This window comes from Pagrus pagrus (genome assembly GCF_965226575.1).
Source record: "Pagrus pagrus genome assembly, contig: HAP1_SCAFFOLD_62, whole genome shotgun sequence".
NCBI classification, from domain to species: domain Eukaryota; kingdom Metazoa; phylum Chordata; class Actinopteri; order Spariformes; family Sparidae; genus Pagrus; species Pagrus pagrus.
Genome location: NW_028175401.1, coordinates 269,950 through 295,974, shown reverse-complemented (window position 1 = coordinate 295,974; position 26,025 = coordinate 269,950). Strand labels below are relative to the sequence as shown.

Sequence of the window (26,025 nt, the reverse complement as noted above, 5' to 3'; positions counted from 1 at the left end):
CTCTTTTCAGCCTTAATGAATGAAATTCCAGGTAAAAACTCCTTTGCCATGAAGAAGATCCAAATTCAACCAGTTCAGGCTAGTAAACCTGTTTGAAAGACCTTTTTTCAGTGAAATGCAGCTTAGTGCAAAAACAGGCTGCTCTCGCTCTGAAACGCTCATTTTTCACATAAGCCACTTTTCAGCCTTAATGAATTAAATTCCAGGTAAACCTCATTTGCCATGAAGAAGATCCAAATTCAACCAGTTCAGGCTAGTAAACCTGTTTGAAAGACCTTTTTTCAGTGAAATGCAGCTTAGGCGACTGTACAGTGCTAAAACAGTCTGCTATCGCTCTGAAACACTCATTTTTCACATAAGCCACTTTTCAGCCTTAATGAATTAAATTCCAGGTAAAAACTCCTTTGCCATGAAGAAGATCCAAATTCAACCAGTTCAGGCTAGTAAACCTGTTTGAAAGACCTTTTTTCAGTGAAATGCAGCTTAGGCGACTGTACAGTGCTAAAACAGTCTGCTATCGCTCTGAAACGCTCATTTTTCACATAAGCCACTTTTCAGCCTTAATGAATTAAATTCCAGGTAAAAACTCCTTTGCCATGAAGAAGATCCAAATTCAACCAGTTCAGGCTAGTAAACCTGTTTGAAAGACCTTTTTTCAGTGAAATACAGCTTAGTGTAAAAAAAGGCTGCTCTCGCTCTGAAACGCTCATTTTTCACATAAGCCACTTTTCAGCCTTAGGCGACTGTACAGTGCAAAAACAGGCTGCTCTCGCTCTGAAACGCTCATTTTTCACATAACCCACTTTTCACCCTTAATGAATGAAATTCCAGGTAAAAACTCCTTTGCCATGAAGAAGATCCAAATTCAACCAGTTCAGGCTAGTAAGCCTGTTTGAAAGACCTTTTTTCAGTGAAATGCAGCTTAGTGTAAAAAAAGGCTGCTCTCGCTCTGAAACGCTCATTTTTCACATGAGCCACTTTTCAGCCTTAGGCGACTGTACAGTGCAAAAACAGGCTGCTCTCGCTCTGAAACGCTCATTTTTCTCATAACCCACTTTTCACCCTTAATGAATGAAATTCCAGGTAAAAACTCCTTTGCCATGAAGAAGATCCAAATTCAACCAGTTCAGGCTAGTAAGCCTGTTTGAAAGACCTTTTTCAGTGAAATACAGCTTAGTGTAAAAAAAGGCTGCTCTCGCTCTGAAACGCTCATTTTTCACATAAGCCACTTTTCAGCCTTAGGCGACTGTACAGTGCAAAAACAGGCTGCTCTCGCTCTGAAACGCTCATTTTTCACATAACCCACTTTTCACCCTTAATGAATGAAATTCCAGGTAAAAACTCCTTTGCCATGAAGAAGATCCAAATTCAACCAGTTCAGGCTAGTAAGCCTGTTTGAAAGACCTTTTTTCAGTGAAATGCAGCTTAGCGCAAAAACAGGCTGCTCTCACTCTGAAACGCTCATTTTTCACATAAGCCACTTTTCAGCCTTAGGCGACTGTACAGTGCTAAAACAGCCTCCTATCGCTCTGAAACGCTCATTTTTGACATAACCCTCTTTTCAGCCTTAATGAATGAAATTCCAGGTAAAAACTCCTTTGCCATGAAGAAGATCCAAATTCAACCAGTTCAGGCTATAGTAAACCTGTTTGAAAGACCTTTTTTCAGTGAAATGCAGCTTAGTGCAAAAACAGGCTGCTCTCGCTCTGAAACGCTCATTTTTCACATAAGCCACTTTTCAGCCTTAGGCGACTGTACAGTGCTAAAACAGCCTCCTATCGCTCTGAAACGCTCATTTTTGACATAAGCCACTTTTCAGCCTTAATGAATTAAATTCCAGGTAAAAACTCCTTTGCCATGAAGAAGATCCAAATTCAACCAGTTCAGGCTAGTAAGCCTGTTTGAAAGACCTTTTTTCAGTGAAATGCAGCTTAGCGCAAAAACAGGCTGCTCTCGCTCTGAAACGCTCATTTTTCACATAAGCCACTTTTCAGCCTTAGGCGACTGTACAGTGCTAAAACAGCCTCCTATCGCTCTGAAACGCTCATTTTTGACATAACCCTCTTTTCAGCCTTAATGAATGAAATTCCAGGTAAAAACTCCTTTGCCATGAAGAAGATCCAAATTCAACCAGTTCAGGCTAGTAAACCTGTTTGAAAGACCTTTTTTCAGTGAAATGCAGCTTAGTGCAAAAACAGGCTGCTCTCGCTCTGAAACGCTCATTTTTCACATAAGCCACTTTTCAGCCTTAGGCGACTGTACAGTGCTAAAACAGCCTCCTATCGCTCTGAAACGCTCATTTTTGACATAAGCCACTTTTCAGCCTTAATGAATTAAATTCCAGGTAAAAACTCCTTTGCCATGAAGAAGATCCAAATTCAACCAGTTCAGGCTAGTAAACCTGTTTGAAAGACCTTTTTTCAGTGAAATGCAGCTTAGTGCAAAAACAGGCTGCTCTCGCTCTGAAACCTCATTTTTCACATAAGCCACTTTTCAGCGCTAAAACAGCCTCCAATCGCTCTGAAACGCTCATTTTTGACATAAGCCACTTTTCACCTTTAATGAATGAAATTCCAGGTAAAAACTCCTTTGCCATGAAGAAGATCCAAATTCAACCAGTTCAGGCTAGTAAACCTGTTTGAAAGACCTTTTTTCAGTGAAATGCAGCTTAGTGCAAAAACAGGCTGCTCTCGCTCTGAAACGCTCATTTTTCACATAAGCCACTTTTCAGCCTTAGGCGACTGTACAGTGCTAAAACAGCCTCCAATCGCTCTGAAACGCTCATTTTTGACATAAGCCACTTTTCACCTTTAATGAATGAAATTCCAGGTAAAAACTCCTTTGCCATGAAGAAGATCCAAATTCAACCAGTTCAGGCTAGTAAACCTGTTTGAAAGACCTTTTTTCAGTGAAATGCAGCTTAGGCGACTGTACAGTGCTAAAACAGCCTCCTATCGCTCTGAAACGCTCATTTTTGACATAACCCACTTTTCAGCCTTAATGAATTAAATTCCAGGTAAAAACTCCTTTGCCATGAAGAAGATCCAAATTCAACCAGTTCAGGCTAGTAAACCTGTTTGAAAGACCTTTTTTCAGTGAAATGCAGCTTAGTGCAAAAACAGGCTGCTCTCGCTCTGAAACGCTCATTTTTCACATAAGCCACTTTTCAGCCTTAGGCGACAGTACAGTGCTAAAACAGCCTCCTATCGCTCTGAAACGCTCATTTTTGACATAAGCCACTTTTCAGCCTTAGGCGACTGTACAGTGCTAAAACAGCCTCCTATCGCTCTGAAACGCTCATTTTTCACATAAGCCACTTTTCACCTTTAATGAATGAAATTCCAGGTAAAAACTCCTTTGCCATGAAGAAGATCCAAATTAAACCAGTTCAGGCTAGTAAACCTGTTTGAAAGACCTTTTTTCAGTGAAATGCAGCTTAGGCGACTGTACAGTGCTAAAACAGTCTGCTATCGCTCTGAAACGCTCATTTTTGACATAAGCCACTTTTCAGCCTCAATGAATTAAATTCCAGGTAAAAACTCCTTTGCCATGAAGAAGATCCAAATTCAACCAGTTCAGGCTAGTAAACCTGTTTGAAAGACCTTTTTTCAGTGAAATACAGCTTAGTGTAAAAAAAGGCTGCTCTCGCTCTGAAACGCTCATTTTTCACATAAGCCACTTTTCAGCCTTAGGCGACTGTACAGTGCAAAAACAGGCTGCTCTCGCTCTGAAACGCTCATTTTTCACATAACCCACTTTTCACCCTTAATGAATGAAATTCCAGGTAAAAACTCCTTTGCCATGAAGAAGATCCAAATTCAACCAGTTCAGGCTAGTAAGCCTGTTTGAAAGACCTTTTTTCAGTGAAATGCAGCTTAGTGCAAAAACAGGCTGCTCTCGCTCTGAAACGCTCATTTTTCACATAAGCCACTTTTCACCTTTAATGAATGAAATTCCAGGTAAAAACTCCTTTGCCATGAAGAAGATCCAAATTCAACCAGTTCAGGCTAGTAAACCTGTTTGAAAGACCTTTTTTCAGTGAAATGCAGCTTAGTGCAAAAACAGGCTGCTCTCGCTCTGAAACGCTCATTTTTGACATAAGCCACTTTTCAGCCTTAATGAATTAAATTCCAGGTAAAAACTCCTTTGCCATGAAGAAGATCCAAATTCAACCAGTTCAGGCTAGTAAACCTGTTTGAAAGACCTTTTTTCAGTGAAATGCAGCTTAGGCGACTGTACACTGCTAAAACAGTCTGCTATCGCTCTGAAACGCTCATTTTTCACATAAGCCACTTTTCAGCCTTAATGAATTAAATTCCAGGTAAAAACTCCTTTGCCATGAAGAAGATCCAAATTCAACCAGTTCAGGCTAGTAAACCTGTTTGAAAGACCTTTTTTCAGTGAAATACAGCTTAGTGTAAAAAAAGGCTGCTCTCGCTCTGAAACGCTCATTTTTCACATGAGCCACTTTTCAGCCTTAGGCGACTGTACAGTGCAAAAACAGGCTGCTCTCGCTCTGAAACGCTCATTTTTCACAAAACCCACTTTTCACCCTTAATGAATGAAATTCCAGGTAAAAACTCCTTTGCCATGAAGAAGATCCAAATTCAACCAGTTCAGGCTAGTAAGCCTGTTTGAAAGACCTTTTTTCAGTGAAATGCAGCTTAGCGCAAAAACAGGCTGCTCTCGCTCTGAAACGCTCATTTTTCACATAAGCCACTTTTCAGCCTTAGGCGACTGTACAGTGCTAAAACAGCCTCCTATCGCTCTGAAACGCTCATTTTTGACATAACCCTCTTTTCAGCCTTAATGAATGAAATTCCAGGTAAAAACTCCTTTGCCATGAAGAAGATCCAAATTCAACCAGTTCAGGCTAGTAAACCTGTTTGAAAGACCTTTTTTCAGTGAAATGCAGCTTAGTGCAAAAACAGGCTGCTCTCGCTCTGAAACGCTCATTTTTCACATAAGCCACTTTTCAGCCTTAATGAATTAAATTCCAGGTAAACCTCATTTGCCATGAAGAAGATCCAAATTCAACCAGTTCAGGCTAGTAAACCTGTTTGAAAGACCTTTTTTCAGTGAAATGCAGCTTAGGCGACTGTACAGTGCTAAAACAGTCTGCTATCGCTCTGAAACACTCATTTTTCACATAAGCCACTTTTCAGCCTTAATGAATTAAATTCCAGGTAAAAACTCCTTTGCCATGAAGAAGATCCAAATTCAACCAGTTCAGGCTAGTAAACCTGTTTGAAAGACCTTTTTTCAGTGAAATGCAGCTTAGGCGACTGTACAGTGCTAAAACAGTCTGCTATCGCTCTGAAACGCTCATTTTTCACATAAGCCACTTTTCAGCCTTAATGAATTAAATTCCAGGTAAAAACTCCTTTGCCATGAAGAAGATCCAAATTCAACCAGTTCAGGCTAGTAAACCTGTTTGAAAGACCTTTTTTCAGTGAAATACAGCTTAGTGTAAAAAAAGGCTGCTCTCGCTCTGAAACGCTCATTTTTCACATAAGCCACTTTTCAGCCTTAGGCGACTGTACAGTGCAAAAACAGGCTGCTCTCGCTCTGAAACGCTCATTTTTCACATAACCCACTTTTCACCCTTAATGAATGAAATTCCAGGTAAAAACTCCTTTGCCATGAAGAAGATCCAAATTCAACCAGTTCAGGCTAGTAAGCCTGTTTGAAAGACCTTTTTTCAGTGAAATGCAGCTTAGTGTAAAAAAAGGCTGCTCTCGCTCTGAAACGCTCATTTTTCACATGAGCCACTTTTCAGCCTTAGGCGACTGTACAGTGCAAAAACAGGCTGCTCTCGCTCTGAAACGCTCATTTTTCTCATAACCCACTTTTCACCCTTAATGAATGAAATTCCAGGTAAAAACTCCTTTGCCATGAAGAAGATCCAAATTCAACCAGTTCAGGCTAGTAAGCCTGTTTGAAAGACCTTTTTCAGTGAAATACAGCTTAGTGTAAAAAAAGGCTGCTCTCGCTCTGAAACGCTCATTTTTCACATAAGCCACTTTTCAGCCTTAGGCGACTGTACAGTGCAAAAACAGGCTGCTCTCGCTCTGAAACGCTCATTTTTCACATAACCCACTTTTCACCCTTAATGAATGAAATTCCAGGTAAAAACTCCTTTGCCATGAAGAAGATCCAAATTCAACCAGTTCAGGCTAGTAAGCCTGTTTGAAAGACCTTTTTTCAGTGAAATGCAGCTTAGCGCAAAAACAGGCTGCTCTCACTCTGAAACGCTCATTTTTCACATAAGCCACTTTTCAGCCTTAGGCGACTGTACAGTGCTAAAACAGCCTCCTATCGCTCTGAAACGCTCATTTTTGACATAACCCTCTTTTCAGCCTTAATGAATGAAATTCCAGGTAAAAACTCCTTTGCCATGAAGAAGATCCAAATTCAACCAGTTCAGGCTAGTAAACCTGTTTGAAAGACCTTTTTTCAGTGAAATGCAGCTTAGTGCAAAAACAGGCTGCTCTCGCTCTGAAACGCTCATTTTTCACATAAGCCACTTTTCAGCCTTAGGCGACTGTACAGTGCTAAAACAGCCTCCTATCGCTCTGAAACGCTCATTTTTGACATAAGCCACTTTTCAGCCTTAATGAATTAAATTCCTGGTAAAAACTCCTTTGCCATGAAGAAGATCCAAATTCAACCAGTTCAGGCTAGTAAACCTGTTTGAAAGACCTTTTTTCAGTGAAATGCAGCTTAGTGCAAAAACAGGCTGCTCTCGCTCTGAAACGCTCATTTTTCACATAAGCCACTTTTCAGCCTTAGGCGACTGTACAGTGCTAAAACAGCCTCCTATCGCTCAGAAACGCTCATTTTTGACATAACCCACTTTTCAGCCTTAATGAATTAAATTCCAGGTAAAAACTCCTTTGCCATGAAGAAGATCCAAATTCAACAAGTTCAGGCTAGTAAACCTGTTTGAAAGACCTTTTTTCAGTGAAATGCAGCTTAGTGCAAAAACAGGCTGCTCTCGCTCTGAAACGCTCATTTTTCACATAAGCCACTTTTCAACCTTAATGAATTAAATTCCAGATAAAAACTCCTTTGCCATGAAGAAGATCCAAATTCAACCAGTTCAGGCTAGTAAACCTGTTTGAAAGACCTTTTTTCAGTGAAATGCAGCTTAGTGCAAAAACAGGCTGCTCTCGCTCTGAAACGCTCATTTTTCACATAAGCCACTTTTCAGCCTTAGGCGACTGTACAGTGCTAAAACAGCCTCCTATCGCTCTGAAACGCTCATTTTTCACATAAGCCACTTTTCACCCTTAATGAATGAAATTCCAGGTAAAAACTCCTTTGCCATGAAGAAGATACAAATTCAACCAGTTCAGGCTAGTAAACCTGTTTGAAAGACCTTTTTTCAGTGAAATGCAGCTTAGGCGACTGTACAGTGCTAAAACAGCCTCCTATCGCTCTGAAACGCTCATTTTTGACATAACCCACTTTTCAGCCTTAATGAATTAAATTCCAGGTAAAAACTCCTTTGCCATGAAGAAGATCCAAATTCAACCAGTTCAGGCTAGTAAACCTGTTTGAAAGACCTTTTTTCAGTGAAATGCAGCTTAGTGCAAAAACAGGCTGCTCTCGCTCTGAAACGCTCATTTTTCACATAAGCCACTTTTCAGCCTTAATGAATGAAATTCCAGGTAAAAACTCCTTTGCCATGAAGAAGATCCAAATTCAACCAGTTCAGGCTAGTAAACCTGTTTGAAAGACCTTTTTTCAGTGAAATGCAGCTTAGTGCAAAAACAGCCTCCTATCGCTCTGAAACGCTCATTTTTCACATAAGCCACTTTTCACCCTTAATGAATGAAATTCCAGGTAAAAACTCCTTTGCCATGAAGAAGATCCAAATTCAACCAGTTCAGGCTAGTAAACCTGTTTGAAAGACCTTTTTTCAGTGAAATGCAGCTTAGTGCAAAAACAGGCTGCTCTCGCTCTGAAACGCTCATTTTTGACATAAGCCACTTTTTACCCTTAATGAATGAAATTCCAGGTAAAAACTCCTTTGCCATGAAGAAGATACAAATTCAACCAGTTCAGGCTAGTAAACCTGTTTGAAAGACCTTTTTTCAGTGAAATGCAGCTTAGTGCAAAAACAGGCTGCTCTCGCTCTGAAACGCTCATTTTTCACATAAGCCACTTTTCACCCTCAATGAATGAAATTCCAGGTAAAAACTCCTTTGCCATGAAGAAGATACAAATTCAACCAGTTCAGGCTAGTAAACCTGTTTGAAAGACCTTTTTTCAGTGAAATGCAGCTTAGGCGACTGTACAGTGCTAAAACAGCCTCCTATCGCTCTGAAACGCTCATTTTTCACATAAGCCACTTTTCAGCCTTAGGCGACTGTACAGTGCTAAAACAGCCTCCTATCGATCTGAAACGCTCATTTTTCACATAAGCCACTTTTCACCCTTAATGAATGAAATTCCAGGTAAAAACTCCTTTGCCATGAAGAAGATCCAAATTCAACCAGTTCAGGCTAGTAAACCTGTTTGAAAGACCTTTTTTCAGTGAAATGCAGCTTAGGCGACTGTACAGTGCTAAAACAGCCTCCTATTGCTCTGAAACGCTCATTTTTGACATAACCCACTTTTCAGCCTTAATGAATTAAATTCCAGGTAAAAACTCCTTTGCCATGAAGAAGATCCAAATTCAACCAGTTCAGGCTAGTAAACCTGTTTGAAAGACCTTTTTTCAGTGAAATGCAGCTTAGTGCAAAAACAGGCTGCTCTCGCTCTGAAACGCTCATTTTTCACATAAGCCACTTTTCAGCCTTAGGCGACTGTACAGTGCTAAAACAGCCTCCTATCGCTCTGAAACGCTCATTTTTGACATAAGCCACTTTTCACCCTTAATGAATGAAATTCCAGGTAAAAACTCCTTTGCCATGAAGAAGATCCAAATTCAACCAGTTCAGGCTAGAAAACCTGTTTGAAAGACCTTTTTTCAGTGAAATGCAGCTTAGGCGACTGTACAGTGCTAAAACAGGCTCCTCTCGCTCTGAAACGCTCATTTTTGACATAAGCCACTTTTCACCCTTAATGAATTAAATTCCAGGTAAAAACTCCTTTGCCATGAAGAAGATCCAAATTGTCGGGGTTCGATACTTTGAAACGCTGGTTTGGAAAGATGATGGCCCAGTCGGCAAACTTTAGTTTGGTGATTTTCTTTTTATTACACCAACAACCCAAAGACAAAAATACCCACAGGTGGCAAAGCAACAAAAAAAACGCAGGAATATTTACAATATGACAGAGTAAAAAAAATATTTACAAGGAACAGGCAGCAACTGTCATCCACATGCCACTCAGCCGAATCCTTCCTTCAAGTGAGCCGAGCTCTCTTTAAATACCCCCTTGGCCCCTCCCCCGGGCAAACCAATTAACAAAACACAGGGGTTAAGAAACATAAACTGGGAAACAACCCAGATAGCAAAATTCTTTTGGCCCATATCTGGCCCACACCTGACATGTTCATCCGGTCCACATACCGCATGGAATGCTGTCACTTGGGAGGTCCGCTCCTGTTTGCCAAAAGTGGGCCACAACCAAGCCATCACAATGCCAGATGTCAACCAAAAACAGGCCAAATAAACCAGCAATCAACCGAATGTGGGCCACTGTACACTTTTATTCTGGCCCAAGTACGGCATGGGAAGATGGCACAAGGGTGGTCCACAGTTGTTTGCCAGAAGTGGGCCACAACCAAACCAACACAGTGCCAAATGTCAGCCGACACGCAATAAACCAGCACTCACCCAAATGTGGGCCACCACTGTACATTTTTATTCTGGCCCACATCCCACATGGAATGATGGCACATGAGTGGTCCACAGCTGTTTGCTAGAAGTGGGCCACAACCAAACCAACACAGTGCCAAATGTCAGCCATGACCAAATAAACCAGCACTCACCCAAATGTGGGCCACCACTGTACATTTTTATTCTGGCCCATATACCACTTGGAATGATGGCACAAATGTGGTCCACAGTTGTTTGCCAGAAGTGGGCCACAACCAAACCAACACAGTGCCAAGTGTCAGCCAAAAATAGACCAAATAAACCAGCACTCACCCAAATTTGGGCCACTATGCATTTTTATTCTGACCCACCTACCACATGGAATGACATGAGTGGTCCACACTTGTTTCTCACATATGACCCACAGCCTAGTCATAATGCTACATATTAACCAAGAGCTGAATACATCAGAACTGGTTTACAGTCTATGATCTTGTCTAGCCTGTACACATTGGAGTCACAACCAAACCATGACAAAGTTCTATGTCAAATATGAACACATCATATAAATAAACCAGAACTGGTCTGAATTTGTGGCTACTGTACATGTCATTATGGTACCTCCAGATACTGTGTTAAATGGTGGCAATGGTCCAGTCTTGTTGGTCTCAGTCAAAGATGAAGATACCTACTGAAGAATTGAAGAAAAAACCAGACACGAGAAACAACTTGTGAACAGTAGAGAACTATTTTATTTTTTTAACATGTGCCACAAACAACAACACAACACAAACAAAACAAACATGAAGATGAACATGAAAATTCTGACTGCGGAACACTGTTGCGGAACACGCTCACTCATGGCCCCACCATTGTCTCCTCTTCATCTGGCCCTTTAAGAAATGCACAAAAGAACATATTTTGTTGACTCAGTAAAGCAGTACTGTGGTTACTGTATATGGTTGCAGTGCAAAACACAAAACCTTATCAGGAGACCAAACAAAAAAGGCCCTGTAAAGTGATATAAAGTTATACAATATTGTGTTCATCAAACACTCTGACAAACTTCACATTTAACCTGAAGTTACAGTAATAAAACATAATGTATATTTGAGTTTGTCTTCATGTTAAAGGGGAATAGTGCACAGCCATTTGATTTTTTGCTATTTTGCTAACCTTTCCTCAGCATTTGTTGGTTCACTGAAGCCAGCCATAATGCAATTAATGGAGCATATCATATACATGTTGCAATGTGTGTATTTGTGTGGTTCTATCCTTTCATAAAAAGATAATGGATACAGGGTGTTTTGGTGTGTCATGATGCTGCCAGCACGAGAGCTGGGATACTGGGTCGGAGGGTCTGATCTTACAAGGTTGGTTTTCAGCCAAGTGACGCTAGGTGGAAGGCAGAGAGCCTCCATTCTCCCTGGAACAAGCCAGCAACATTACTCTGAAGCTGTTTCATTAAAGCATAAGTAAGCGGAATGTTTGTGTTAATATAAGTCTTATATAGTTATATCTTCCGACAGCAATCACTTATATAGAGTGTTTGGTCCGAAACACGGGTCTGTCAGTCACCCTGCTCTGCTGTAAGCCGAGGAGAAAACTTTCCTTGTATCCTACAACCTTTATCCAATGAGGAGAGAGAACGGCATAAAGGGGCGGTCCTCTCTGTGTGTGCAGCCAAGGGATGCACGCGCATGTGTTGACGTAGGGAAGAGGGCGGGGACTGCTAACTCCATCCGCTGACAGGAAGTTAGCCAAAACGACCGGATCGCTTACTTCTGCTTTAAGTAAAAAGTAGGTAAAAATCTTGAATATTTCCTCTTTAATGACTCTCCATGGGGACCCCCAAGATAGCTGTCAGTCTGGTGGTGCGTAATAGGTATCCACAAAACTGGACATTTACTGGACCAGAGGTCTGTGTGCTATGGCACGGTGCTCTGGCGGAACACTGGGGCCATACTCAGATCTAAAAGTCCTCACAAGAGGAGAGAGTTGGGATAAAAGTTGAGGTGAGGTCTCTCTGTCCTGGTTTATTCTTTATATATTATGCCAAGGTAAGTATTATATTCCATTGCAACATGGCTGAGGCTCTCAGTTGGAAGCAACTCCATCCTACATATTAAACCTATCACATATCAAGTCTGAGATGACAATGAGTCAGCTAGCCTCACTCACACAATCGCTGTGTAGTTACATCAGACCTGCCCACATGGTGGAGCGGAAGACCATGAATGCAGCAGTAAAGGGAAAAGTTTGAGGTTAGATAAGACCACATCTTAAGACTCAAAACTTCATCCACTCATGTTAACATTAGAAGTATGTTTTTGTGTTTGATAGGGGGTTCTTTCATTCCAGCTCAATTTAGCAGGGAGATGGCATGTAATATTAATATATTTAAAAATATATTTCAGCTGTTGCTTCATATTCATTAATTTATTTTGTAGATAGAATATTATACTAAAGTCAAATACAGTTTTCATTAAAGATGTGTTTCTAACTGAAATGTGATTTCCCTACTTTTCAGACCCATGTACTGGCTTTTAAGAAAGGCAATGGGTGACAATTCCAGTTACAGTTTACATTACTGTCCCACCACTGCCAAGTGAAATCTTTACATTTACAAGAAAATGGCTATGCTTGCTGCATGGTGGCTGAACAAGCTTCTAATTCCTAAGTGACCATAGCGGAAAAAATGGCAAAAATCACAACACTGCCTTTTTTAATTGTATTTGCTCATTTAGAATTGGGGAGATTTGTTCTGTACTTTGAGCCCGTTTTTTTTTTACATATGCTGACAGCTTCATCTTGATTTCTGCTGTAGAACAGTATCACACATATATTGCAAAATAGGTATTGTAGCTGACTTACGTGCGAGCTGTGTGGCACGCCTTTTCTCCTCTCTCTCTCTCCTCCCACCATCCCTGTCTCCAGCGAGATGAAGCCACCTTTTTATATAAGCCTCCACCTCCTGGTCTGTTGCAGTGGCCGTCAATTGATTGTTTCTGACCGTTCCTAAAAATTGAGAAAACTGTAAAGCTTTGGATAGATTGCACACAATGGTGAGAAATGGCTAACTGCATGACATGCTATATCCTGCCCATAGTTGGGCAGCAATGAATGTAGTTTGAAAACAGTCTAGCCATGACCAGCCAATTACTAAAATTGTAGGAGGAAAACTCTCGCCTTCAGCTGACGAACTGATTGCAGACTGGTGCATCTTAGAGCAGGGGGCAGATAAATAGCTGGAGAAGATGGTGAAGCACATAGTTTTAGATATTTTTATTATGGTGCAGGTTGCTGACATTTCGGCACAGAGTATGTCTTCTTCAAAGCAAACAGAGCAATTTAAGAATGGCAGCTTTAAACTGGTGCCTTATAAAATGTGATTGGGTGTATATGTTGTTGTATTATAAGTATTTTATAACGAGTATTAGACTATCAGCATTTTTAATTAATTGTATTACTTAAAGCTATGGTCTAAGGTCTGAAAGACGATGAGAAGCCGCCATTAGCAGCACCGTGGAGAGCTCCAGAGCTGGAGGGAGACTCGTCGCTCTGGGCGACCCAGCACAGGGTGCTGTATGTGGGGGAGAGGAGTAGGAAGACCGGGGCCTGTAGCTCCGCGGCGCCGTAGTTCGCAGAGCGACCCCGCTCAGGTTGCCGCTGCGGCTAGAAGCGGCTGTGTGTTGGGGAGAGGATCAGGGAGACTCGACGCGGCACCGGTACCAGTAATAACGGCAGCAACACATTCTGTGCTTCTGTACTGTGCTTCTCTGAATCCTAGTGGGGCTTTCAGCGGCATGTGTTTAAACATGTACCCTCTGACTGTTATAATCATATGGATGCTGTTATAATGTGTTGTGATTGAGATCCTGACCCACCAAACAGCCTGGAAAGTGACAAAGTTACGTTTTTCGTACAAAATTACATAATCACCATCAGTAAACAGGACGCTGTCTGACTATTTCACTCGCGGGGAGGGATGCTGTTTTCTGGAGGGAAAGTTCACTGCCACAGAGATTTATTTTTCTTGTCTCACACAGAGTCGTTGAACATGGGTCGGCATGTTCTCTGACCACTTTGCCACCACTTCTCAACTGCCTGCTCTGCATTATAGTCCTCAACCTCAGGGAAATGCAATGATATACGGAGGAGGGAATTGAGCATTTTGTTTGAGAGTGAGCGTTTGACATTTTTTTTTTCACTGTCCCGTAATTGTCCCGGACAAAATATAAGTGTGTCCCAGCAGGAATTTTTATGGTCCCCGCCGGGACATCGTTAATTTCGAGCCCTGCTGCCTGGTCATATTAACCTTGTATAAAAACTGAATGTTAACTAGCTAACATTTTTCGCAGCACTGGCAACCTGACAAAACAATGTGAAGTTCCAACAATAAGAACTGAATGTTTCCCACAGAAATTCATTCATTTATTTTTCGTTCAGGGACTCACCTCACCGTGACTTCTCTCCTCGATCTCCGGCTCGCGCACTTTTTGCTCCCTTGCTCCCTTTCGTCAATTCGAATATGATGCATTCAAAAGACTCGTAATTTGGAAAACTCCAACTTAAAGCGGAAAAAAACATAACGGAAAGTAGAGTTTGAATAAAGATACGATCCTTACAGACTTAATAGCGTTGACTTAATAAAAAAAAAATAAAATAAAAAAAACACTGTCACTGTGGGTGATATGTTCAGGTAAATGTAGGTCAATACATTTTCCAATGTCGACCTGCCAGTCATTTTCTATGTGACACAGAGAGCAGGTGGGAGCGGTTTCTGTTCACAAATGAACTGTCACTCTTGGCCTAGGCTATGCTCTTATTGGCACACTCGGTCAAGGAATGTACAGTATGTTGTGAATTTAATGAATTGAATTGAATTTATTTATTTAAAACAGGGACAATGCACAAAAAAACATTAATCTTGTAAGACAAGAAGAGATGCTTTGAGCCAGGTTATAGTTCCGCCTGTAGTCCCTGGGCAGGTAAAGTTAAAGCAGATACAGTATTAAAATCATTGAAATATGAGTGACATGATGACCATAATATTTTAAAAATAGACAGAATACACTAGTAAAAGCAGGGAACAAGAGCACCAAATCATGAAGTGCACAACAGCACATACTCTCTTACTCTTATCACACATTCAAACAGATAACAGTCCAACTATCCTCCTCTAATAACCACATTCATACACATATTAATAACCAGACACGTATACACACATGTAACTCAACAATGTGTGCAAACTCGCTTCCTCAGTAACCAGCGCTTTGACAAGCATGAGAACATGTAGGGATTTGTACATACACTGAAAAAAGGAACATGTTGGATTAACTTAATTCAATGGTGGACATTGGTTGCACACAGATGTTTTGCTTTGGCAGCAACTTAAACAATTGAGTTAAATTAAGACAAGTTATTCATGTTCAATAAACCTGTATATTTTGTGTTGATACAGTGTGATTAAAACATGTTTTGATAAAGTAATTTGAGCTCTTGGAACATTTAAATCCTTCACAATTTCATCACTTCATTTCAACACTATTCAATAACTTTTACTCCAATACTATTTGGTAGCGTAAATACTACACGTTATTTTCATTTTACATGTTCGTATTATAGTCTAGTGTCAATTACACAATTTTACAATGGAGGCCTAAAAACAGATTGTTTGTATTGTTCTCTGAAGATGGTTGCCTGTACCACTAGTAACCTTTCAAAATAAAATGTCTAATTTCACTGCAGTGACAGTAGGTAAAGAATTGAACTGACATTACTGTTCTACTGTAATACAAATCAACAGTGAACAAGTAATGTCAGTTTTTCAGTGTTTTACCGACTCAGCCACAGAATGGAAATTAGACCTTTTCTTTTGAAAAGGCTACAGGCAACCATCTTCGAAGAGAACAATACAAACATTATGTTCAAGGTCTCTATTGTCAAGATTAAATTAAATAACAATTGTAACTGTAAACAATTCGATTCAACTATAGAACTGATTTGAAATGCAAAAACGTTAGTTGCCATTGCCATTTCAACAATCATTTATTTTAATGCCTAATACCTTTCTATTAACTCTCTTAATCATTGACATTACCCATTTTTACCCCAATTAAAAACAGAAATGAACAGTTGCATGTCAAAGCCTTTATTCAAGAGCCATAGGATAAACAGCAATGACTGACCTCATTGTGACATCTTGGTTCAAAACAGAACAGTATCTTAGAAGTATTTAAAATTCCTTACTACAACTGAAACATCCCATGCTGTTGCTGATTGTTCACCTGGAAATTCAACCTCCAAAATGCAGGAGAGCAAGTGTGAGCTTTAATTGTCCTCCTACCTGGAGCTTACCGCCTCACGTGCACAACAACAGTGAGCTCTCCTTACTGGAACAGTTTTGTCTTTAAGCTTTGGGCTTTCCTCGAGAGTTGAGCCACATCCAACTCCATTACCACCTTTTGAATCACTTCAAAAGTATAGCGGAGCTGTGACGGATACCTCATGTTCAAAGAGTAAAAAAGTCCAAACAGGAAGGCTGTTGCAAGGGCTACATTATCCAGATCTTGAAGAACCACCACACCCTCGATGATGATGCCAACATCAGAAAAGTCATTGCCTGGCGTCTCTCTGGTGACATATTCCCACTGTCGTTTTCTCAATGGCACTCAGTGCAGTGGCCTCAGTCATGTCCTGGTTAAAGATAAAACATTTCTTGAAGCTTTTTAAAAATAAATAAATAAAATAAAAAAATTGATGCTTTTGAATGCAGCAATTCTAATGCAATAGTTTATTTAAACCCATGTAAGCAGCATAGCAGATTACTACAGCCAAAGATTGCCCTGCCATGCTGCCATTCATGGTCAATTTCTGAGAGAAAAAATAAAATACAGACATAACAAATTCCAGATAAAATGAAGAAGAGCCTTCAAGCTAATGTAAAGACTGAATTCTCGTCCTCATTTCTTCTGGAAGTTGTTTTCATGTTCCTGGATGATTTTTTATTATTAACCTTGATTTACTCCAGGGCTGTATCCCAGTCCCAATTCTGCCCTTGTCAGATGAGGGTCAGTGCAGTGTAAGAAGATGGTGGATTTTTCCTTCTTTCACTAGATTCACAAATTTGAAGTGTTTTCACACTAGTGTAATCCCTAATGTAAGAGAAACAATATTTTTTCACTCTGTGGCAGAGGGGTCAATATAGGTGGTTTTTCACTTTCATAATGGGGGATTATGGAGAAAAAATGGACTGTTTGGACCATTTGTTTTTAATCTCAGCACTGGAATCACTTTGCCAAGGTGATAAAGATGGCAAATGGACCTAAACGGTCCAAGTAGGATCACAGGGTTAACTGAATACGTTTGGAAATGTAGCAAAGCCACAATCTACTCACAAAACACCCACCATGTACTCCTGCACCAAGACGTCGGGATTCTCATTCAGATAGATGCAGAGTCCTTTAATGAGGGACTCCCTTCCGGCATCAATGTCATCCTTAAGAATTATAACAAAGACAATAGAGATATTTGAACTCAAATTTTCAGTAGCACAGAAGAAAGTGATCAAAGACAAAAACTCTGACTTTTTTAAACAGTCAGCATGTGACACCAGTATCTAAAAACCAACAGTAAAACTACCTGTTTGGACCTGACCTTTATGGACTGGACGTTATATAATCTCCGGAGATGATATAAAAAAAGATACATTTCTCATAGTGCAGTGCAGTGACAGTGAATGCATGATAAAAATGACTGGGTCCTTTCAGTGGAATCAGTACTCACAGGTAAAGGGAGTTGAGCTTTGCAATGGATGCATCTTTTCTGACCTAATGCAATGCATATACACTTTATAGTTAAACAATTTAGAGTTAAAAGTTCTTACTGTCATCATGGCAGCTATGTCTTTCAGCTTTTTGCCCTGCTCCCCCGATCGCTTTGCAAACACTCTCAGCAGACGTTCAGAGAGAAGGTCAAGCTGTGACAGAAACCTTGATTGTAGAGGCAGGGTTGTGATGCGCTTAAACTCCGCGTTTATCTGAAACAACATGAAATTATTTTTAAATAACGGCACAGCCCACAGATTTTAGAAGACATTTCTAACATCAAAACTACACCTGCCCGCCATATCATGGCATGCACTGTTCATGGTTAATCATCTGGGCTCTGCTATGGACTTTTTGGAAACGCATCCTAATGAAGTCAAGCATTACTTTTACACATGAACACCATATCTATGACACAACTAGTCAGGGCATCATTTTTTAAATTACCTCCATTGCATCAAAAAGAGCTGGCCATCTCTCTTGTACATTGCTGATCATGGGAGCATCACAAAAAAAACATAAAAGCTGCTGCCAAACTGTGCTCGATTACATCTGGGTGGTCATTTAGAACACCAGTACTGCTACCTGGTTGAGCATCCTCACCAATGTCATCATCAGACGTATTTGAAGCAGATTCTGGGGAAGCGAGGGTGGCTGATACTACAATTCCTGGTTTAAAATCTTTTAGTGAAAAAGACCTGTGTTTTCTGCTCTTGTGGGATTTAAAAGATCCTAAGATGTTTGTTTGAAATTTGCAATCCAAGAACATGCACGTTACAACCTCATTTATCTTCAAATGTGCATTAACGTGAGTCCAGTAATCCCTCTCAGACACAAGATCCTTACAAGGACACAAATGGCAACTAAATGTACATTTCTCTGACTGATGACGACTAGTTTTAATAACATCTATTCAAATGAATTAACAATGCATTCCACGTTCTAAAAGTGCATGGGCAGCTTGCATGCACACATGGAATACGATTGTTATTCCCATAATGTCTATGTCTGACTCGATAGTACTTCAGAATATGGGACCTACTTGGAAAAACTGAAGGGCAGGTCTTGCATTGCCACATTCACTCTGTCACTGGAACACTTCTAGCACCATTCACTGTGGAAGTAAAAACAAAGAAGGATTAAAGGTAGGGTTGGAGATCCTGGAAAAACAGTTTGAGCAGGACACATTTTAAAAATACACAGACAAAAGTCCAAGCCTAAATTAAGGCTTTAGCTAAATTAATTACATTAATCACCTGTCTGACAATATATACAGGTAAAAGTTGAACCTATGACAGAGTTGTCGTATAAGATACCACAGATGTATTAATGAGGTGGCCAGTGTCTGTGTATGCATGTGCTGAGGGATTCATTAAAATCTGTAATGCATTAACTACTACTAATTACTACTAATTACGGTAATAATAAGAGCAAATACAACATCCTGGTCTCACCACAAAAACTTGAGCCCATGATCCATCAGCTGACTCCAGGTGATATGCAGACTTGAGTTTGCATTATGAGGCATTATCTAGGCATTATGAAAACTGTATTTTAATAAACATACATTAGATGTACTCTCACCGGCAACTTTATTTAGGTACACTGCATAAACCATTGTAAAATATCAAATAATTAATGTGATTCTTCTCTGATGAGAACAGAGACTAATCATGTTCCATGTTCAAACACTGGGCTGACTGTGCAAAGCCAGCAGCTTGTATCCAAGAAAAAGTTAAGTTGCCATTATGAACATTAGGCAGTGGCAGGCCATGGCTACGTGATTATTGCTACCACTGCTCAGACAGAGCAGACGCACACCAGTTAATGTGTCCTTTTTTGTTTGAATTTCCTCTCCTTCTGCTCATGTTCCCATTACACGGTGTTTGGGGGGAGGGGGGTCGCTAACTTAATGCCGCTGATGACATTAGCTTTGTCATCAGCGGTGTTAGCTAGTGTGTTAGCTAGTTAACACAATGTAACTGAACAGTCAGTTGGCAAACCAATTCAAACAGAAGACTAAGGAGCGCCGCAAAGTTAAGTTGAATGTAACATGGACGGCTCCCGCTCAAAAAACAAATTCAAATAAAACATAGTGATAAAATAGCGCGAGCAAATAAGCTCATGGGACTTTACCGAACTCACTTAGTTCAACGTTAACGTTACGTAGTGACTCTCAAGACATTAAACTACATTTGGCTGAGATTTCGACAATATTTAATCAGAAAATCCAGACTTACCGACCGAATCGTGGCGTGGCGTGGCGGACCGTACGGCGAGCTCTTGGACGTGACTGTAAAGTGCGCAAGACGAAATCGCGTGCGGTATCGCGATAATTAACATCGCTACTTTATTGACTCACTTCATCCCAACATGATCTGAACAAATTAATGTACCCTCTCTGCATATTATGTAGTTTCTACACTATATAGTTACGTTTAACTTTAAAACATGAGGCAATTGTGTTCAATACACCCAAGATGCTGACATAAATCCAAGAGTTGGCCAGTCTCCTTTTTTCAGTGTAGAATAAGTTCTGGAAGGACATTCCATTGGCCACACATGAAAATGCATATACTCAAATCAGAGAAAACACAGAATTGTTGGTCAATATATATATATTTTTATAAATTAACTTTCATCAACAAACAACAAATTCATCACAGTCAGCATATTATTTATACTGACAGATAATATTGCACTAAGAGAAGAACAAGTTAAACTTGACTATGCCTACTGTATGTAATTCCTGCTGGTATCAGACGGATAACAACTCTCAGAATTCACCATCCGCTTGTTGTGTTAACTTTTTTCTCTCAGATTTTTATGAACGGTTTTGTTTCTCTTTGTATCATGGGTGCAACATCCGGGCTTGCCATGGGGATGTGTTGTTCATGATAGACATTAGCTTGGATAAAATTCTCACCTCCATAGTGGAGAACACAATTAAGGCAGTTCAGGCCTAAAAGTCTTCAGTCCTCTAACTGCTTCAAGCTCCAGCAAAGAAGCTGGACGGGGGCTCCATTAGTGGCGAGCTTCTTCCAGAATGAGTGAAGGATCAATATTGCAGGTCGTTCATGCTGCAACATTGCCAATCATGCCCATCATGGAACATTTCCACCGAAAAAGGAATATCTACTTGCACTTTGCACTTTGGATTCCTTGTTTTTTCCCCTGTCCGAGACTTAGGCTCGTTGACTCTTTTGTTGCTACTTTATTTCTGTTGGACTTTGATTACCTGTTTATTTACCTCTTTCTAAAATAATAAACTGTTCCATTTGAGTCTGCATTTGGGTCCTGTTATCCCCTATACCCTGAATAGTGGACAGCGGTTCAATGAGAGAAGCAAACTAACTTAACTTAACTTGTCTTGTCTTTTCTTGTCCTGGCACATTTGTACTTCACAAAGTATGGACCCCACAATGTTACTGAACCATATGTGGGCCACTTTAGGCTCACATCCAGATTAGTCGATGCTAACTTGCCGTCTTTCGGCCAAAAATGGCCCAAATGTGTTTCAACAAAGGTGGGCCACCTGTGTGGAACCACATGTGGGCCACTTTAGGCTCACATCCAGATTAGTCGATGCTAACTTGTCGTCTTTCAGCCAAAACTGGCCCAAATGTGTTTCAATAAAGGTGGGCCACGTGTGTGGAGCCATAAGTGGGCCACTTTAGGCTCACATCCAGATTAGTCGATGCTTACTTACCGTCTTTCGGCCAAAACTGGCCCAATTGTGTTTGAGCAAAGGTGGGCCACATGCGTTTTCTCATAAGTGGGCCACATAGGCTCACATCCAGATTAGTCGATGCTAATTTGCTGTCTTTCGGCCAAAACTGGCCCAATTGTGTTTCAGCAAAGGTGGGCCACTTGCGTTTTGTCATATGTGGGCCACTTTAGGCTCACATCCAGATTAGTCGATGCTAATTTGCCGTCTTTCGGCCAAAACTGGCCCAAATGTGTTTCAACAAAGGTGGGCCACGTGTGCTAAACCATATGTGGGCCACTTTAGGCTCACATCCAGATTAGTCGATGCTAATTTGCCGTCTTTCGGCCAAAACTGGCCCAAATGTGTTTCAACAAAGGTGGGCCACTTGCATTTTGTCATATGTGGGCCACTTTAGGCTCACATCCAGATTAGTCGATGCTAATTTGCCGTCTTTCGGCCAAAACTGGCCCAAATGTGTTTCAACAAAGGTGGGCCACGTGTGCTAAACCATATGTGGGCCACTTTAGGCTCACATCTAGATTAGTCGATGCTAATTTGCCGTCTTTCGGCCAAAACTGGCCCAAATGTGTTTCAACAAAGGTGGGCCACTTGTGTTTTCTCATATGTGGGCCACTTTAGGCTCACATCCAGATTAGTCGATGCTAATTTGCCGTCTTTCGGCCAAAACTGGCCCAAATGTGTTTCAACAAAGGTGGGCCACGTGTGCTAAACCACATGTGGGCCACTTTAGGCTCACATCCAGATTAGTCGATGCTTACTTGCCGTCTTTCGGCCAAAACTGGCCCAATTGTGTTTCAGCAAAGGTGGGCCACTTGTATTTTCTCATATGTTGGCCACTTTAGGCTCACATCCAGATTAGTCGATGCTAATTTGCCGTCTTTTGCCCAAAACTGGCCCAAATGTGTTTCAGCAAAGGTGGGCCACGTGTGCTGAACCATATGTGGCCCAGCCTTGGTTCACTTAAGGAATAACCATTCCCTACTCTGCCACGTATTTGCCAAAGATGGGCCATATCTGTTTTGTGATATAAGGGCCGAATGTAGCATTTACCACATGGGCCAGTTTAGGCTCACATCTGTTTTGTGCGGGCCAGAAGAATGCCTACAGTGCCGGATTGTTGCCTGAAGTGGCCCACATCCGTATGCTATCTGGGAAAGCACAAAACTAACAGAACCCCTTTAAATCTAACCCCAGTACTGTGGCACTAATAACCCCTCATATAGCTGTGCCACTTTTCCCACAGAACACATACATTAACAATATTTCAAAACAATTAACACACATAGTTTAGTCCATGGTCACCTGACCCATGGAAGCGCGCCACAGTGCGCTACTTATGACGTGGCCCGGAACTGCCTCGGTTCGGCCCGTGAACCCGAGACAGACCTCTGCAGCAACAGCAGGTGAGCGTGTGTGTAGGTGTGTGTGTGTGTGTGTGTGTGTGTGTACGTGTCGTGTAGGCGCCGAGTGTGCACCCTCGACGACCCACGGAGGGGAGAACAGAGTTCAGGGTAAAAAGCTTATGTCACTGCTGGACCGCGAGATGCGGCCGGCGGGGAAACAGGTGATAAGGAGCTTGGCTCCGCCGGAACAATGAGGGCGCAGCGCGCCCCACCGGCACTCTCTGACAGAGAGAGCGCGCCGGTCAGGAAATGACGGGCGTTCAACAGCGCTCCGCCACATTATCCCCCTCCTCCCCGAGGTTGACGATGTGCGGCAACCTGGAGAGATAGTCTGCCACAACATTGGTCTTGCCCGCTCGGTGTCGGATCTGGAACTGGAACGGCTGGAGAGAGAGGTACCAGCGGGTGAGACGACTGTTGTGGTCTTTCATGGAGTTAATCCAGGTCAGAGCCCTGTGATCAGTCTCTAAGTCAAACTCTCTCCCCAGCAGGTAGTACCTCAAACTCTCCAGGGCCCATTTGATGGCCAGGCCCTCCTTCTCCACAGTGGAGTACCTGGTCTCCCGTGGCAGCAGCTTCCGGCTCAGGTACAGCACCGGTCGCTCGTCACCAGGCTCACCTTGGGCCAGGACTGCCCCCAGTCCCACCGCTGAGGCATCGGTCTGAACCAGGAACCGCTGGCTGAAGTCAGGGCTCCTCAGAACTGGCGAAGAGCACAAACAGGCCTTGAGAGCTTGGAACGCCACCTCGCAGTCCTCGTTCCAGATGACCGGGTTCCTCTGGTCCTTCGCCGTCAGTGCTGTCAGAGGTGCTGCGAGGGTGGCGAACTGTGGGACGAACCTCCTGTACCAGCCGGCCAAGCCCAAGAAGGACCTCACCTCCTTCTTCGTGCGAGGGCGTGGGCAGCTACGGATGGCCTCGACCTTGTCCACCTGTGGTCGGACCTCCCCTCGTCCAAGCCGGTACCCCAAGTACTTCGCCTCCTCCCAGGCCCATTGACACTTGGCTGGATTCAGCGTCAGGCCTGCCTGCTGGATCTGGCCCAGGACTCGCTCCAGATCATGCAGGTGCTGCTCCCAGGTGGCACTGAAGATGACCACGTCATCGAGGTAGGTAGCACTGCAGTCCTCACACCTCCGCAGGACACGGTCCATCAGCCTCTGGAAAGTTGCTGGTGCTCCATGTAGGCCGAAGGGCATCACCGTGAACTGGAAGAGGCCAGCAGGTGTCTGGAACGCTGTGCAGGGACGACTGGACGCTTCCAGGGGTACCTGCCAGTACCCTTTACAGAGGTCCAGGGTGGTGATGAACCTAGCCCGACCAATCCTCTCCAGCAGGTCGTCGATCCGGGGCATCGGGTAGGCGTCGAACTCTGACATGGCGTTGACCTTCCTGAAGTCCATGCAGATGCGCAGGGAACCGTCCTTCTTCCCCACAATGACCACCGGGCTACACCACTCAGACTGCGACGGCTGGATCACCCCCAAGCGCTGCATCTCCTCCACCTCCTTCTGAAGTTTGGCCACCAGGTGCTGGGGCACCCGGTAGGCCCTCTGACGAACCGGCCCCTTGTCTTTCAGCCGGACCACATGCTCCACGAGGTCAGTCTTCCCCGGGTTGGCCGCGAAGAGCTTGGCGACCCGCTGGAACACCTGGCACAGCTGGCTGGACTGGGCGGCAGAGAGGTGCCCGAGAGCAGGCTCCGCAGACTGGCTCAGGTCGGCGAGGGTAGACTCCTCCTCCCCCGCGCTGTCCACCGCCGTCACCAGCAGAGACGCCACGGGAACCCGAGCCTCCCTCCACTCCTTCAGCAGGTTGACGTGGTAAACCTGCTTTGCCCTTTTCTTGTCCGGGTGGTGGATCTCGTAGGTCACCGGGCCCATCTTCCTGAGGACGGTGTACGGGCCCTGCCATTTGGCCAGCAGCTTGCTGTTGGAGGATGGCAGGAGGAGTAGGACCTTCTGGCCAGGCTGGAACTCTCTGTGCCTGGCCTGTCAGTCGTACCACGCCTTCTGGGTCTGCTTGGCCTCACGAAGGTTGACCTCGGCCTCGTCTCGGTACCTTGCCAACCGGTCCCTCATCTCCAGCACGAACTGGACCACACCACGGTCACTGGTGCCGGTTGCGGGAGACTCCCAGGTCTTCCGCAGCAGATCCAATGGCCCCTGTACCTCCCAGCCATACAGAAGCTCAAACGGGGAAAACCCTGTGGACTCTTGGGGAACCTCCCGGTAGGCGAAAAGCAGGTAGGGCAGCCACTGGTCCCAGTCTCTCCCAGTGTCGGCCACAAACTTCTGCAGCATCTTCTTCAGGGTCTGAATGAAGCGCTCGACCAGGCCGTCCGTCTGAGGGTGGTACGGGGTGGTCTTGATCGCCGAAATCCCCAGTGCCGGTGGAAGAGCTGCAGGAGTCTGGAGGTGAAGTTGGTCCCCTGGTCTGTGATGATCTCGTCCGGTACACCAACCCTGGAAAACAACTGAACAAGACAACGCAGAACAGCAGGAGCAGTGACCGTGCGCAGGGGGAAAGCCTCTGGGAACCGTGTGGCGTAGTCACAGAGCACCAGGATGTACTGGTGCCCCCCACTGCTCTTCACCAATGGGCCCACAATGTCCATGGCCACACGCCTAAACGGAGTGGAGATCATGGGCAGGGGTTGTAGGTAGGCTCGGTCGGACTGGCAGACATAGCAAGTTTTCTGACAGGTGGGACAGGTTTTGCAGAAGGTTTGCACATCAACATACATGGAAGGCCAATAGAACCTGGGGGATATGCGCAAATAGGTTTTGTTGCGGCCAAGATGACCTGCCCAAGGCAAGGTGTGTGCCAGGTGCATTATCATCGGCCGGCATGACACAGGAACCACAAGGCGTTTGACCCCCTCCGCCACTGCATACAAAACATCACTGTCAACAACAAAACATTCTTTCTCCCCTTTTGACATATCCAGCCCCCCAACCACCTTGGCGAACAAGGACTTCAGAGTCCCATCCTCCCTTTGCAGGGCCCCAATGTCCTCTGGCACCTCCCACATGCCCTTTGCCAGTCCCTTTGCACAGTCCGGCTCCCGGGACTTCAGCCCCTTTTCAAACCGCCGCTGGCGGCGAGACTTCCTGGGCCCCTTCATGGGCCCCTCAAACAAACTGCTGTCCAGGGTTGAAAAGAGTTCTGGATCGGGCCCCTTTTTCGGCCCTGGGTCGGCTGTCACCCCCGCCCTGGCCTGGGTGCGGGTGATCACATAACCGGACAAACCCTTCCCCAGGTCACTGTCTTTGGGGCCGGCCTCCAGC

General features: G+C 43.4%; 1 protein-coding gene and 2 long non-coding RNA genes across 3 annotated transcripts in view; 1 reads left to right on the top strand and 2 right to left on the bottom strand.

Annotated features, from left to right (window-relative positions):
• Nucleotides 1-10,505: 10,505 nt before the first annotated feature.
• LOC311253894 lies at nt 10,506-14,299 on the bottom strand. The gene is made up of 3 exons (XR_014622022.1): nt 14,228-14,299; nt 12,645-12,788; nt 10,506-10,663 (listed from the first exon to the last, which is right to left on the bottom strand). It is a non-coding gene; the product is annotated as an uncharacterized lncRNA (long non-coding RNA).
• The window catches only part of LOC311253893 (uncharacterized protein), a 28,908-nt gene continuing 16,368 nt past the window's right edge, over nt 13,486-26,025 (top strand). The window contains exon 1 of the mRNA XM_084384360.1: nt 13,486-13,498. The gene's annotated coding sequence lies outside the window, so the exon portion shown is untranslated. The remainder of the gene's footprint in view (nt 13,499-26,025) is intronic.
• Nucleotides 17,677-19,154, bottom strand: LOC311253887. Its single transcript, XR_014622006.1, has 3 exons — nt 19,057-19,154; nt 18,645-18,716; nt 17,677-17,814 (listed from the first exon to the last, which is right to left on the bottom strand). It is a non-coding gene; the product is annotated as an uncharacterized lncRNA (long non-coding RNA).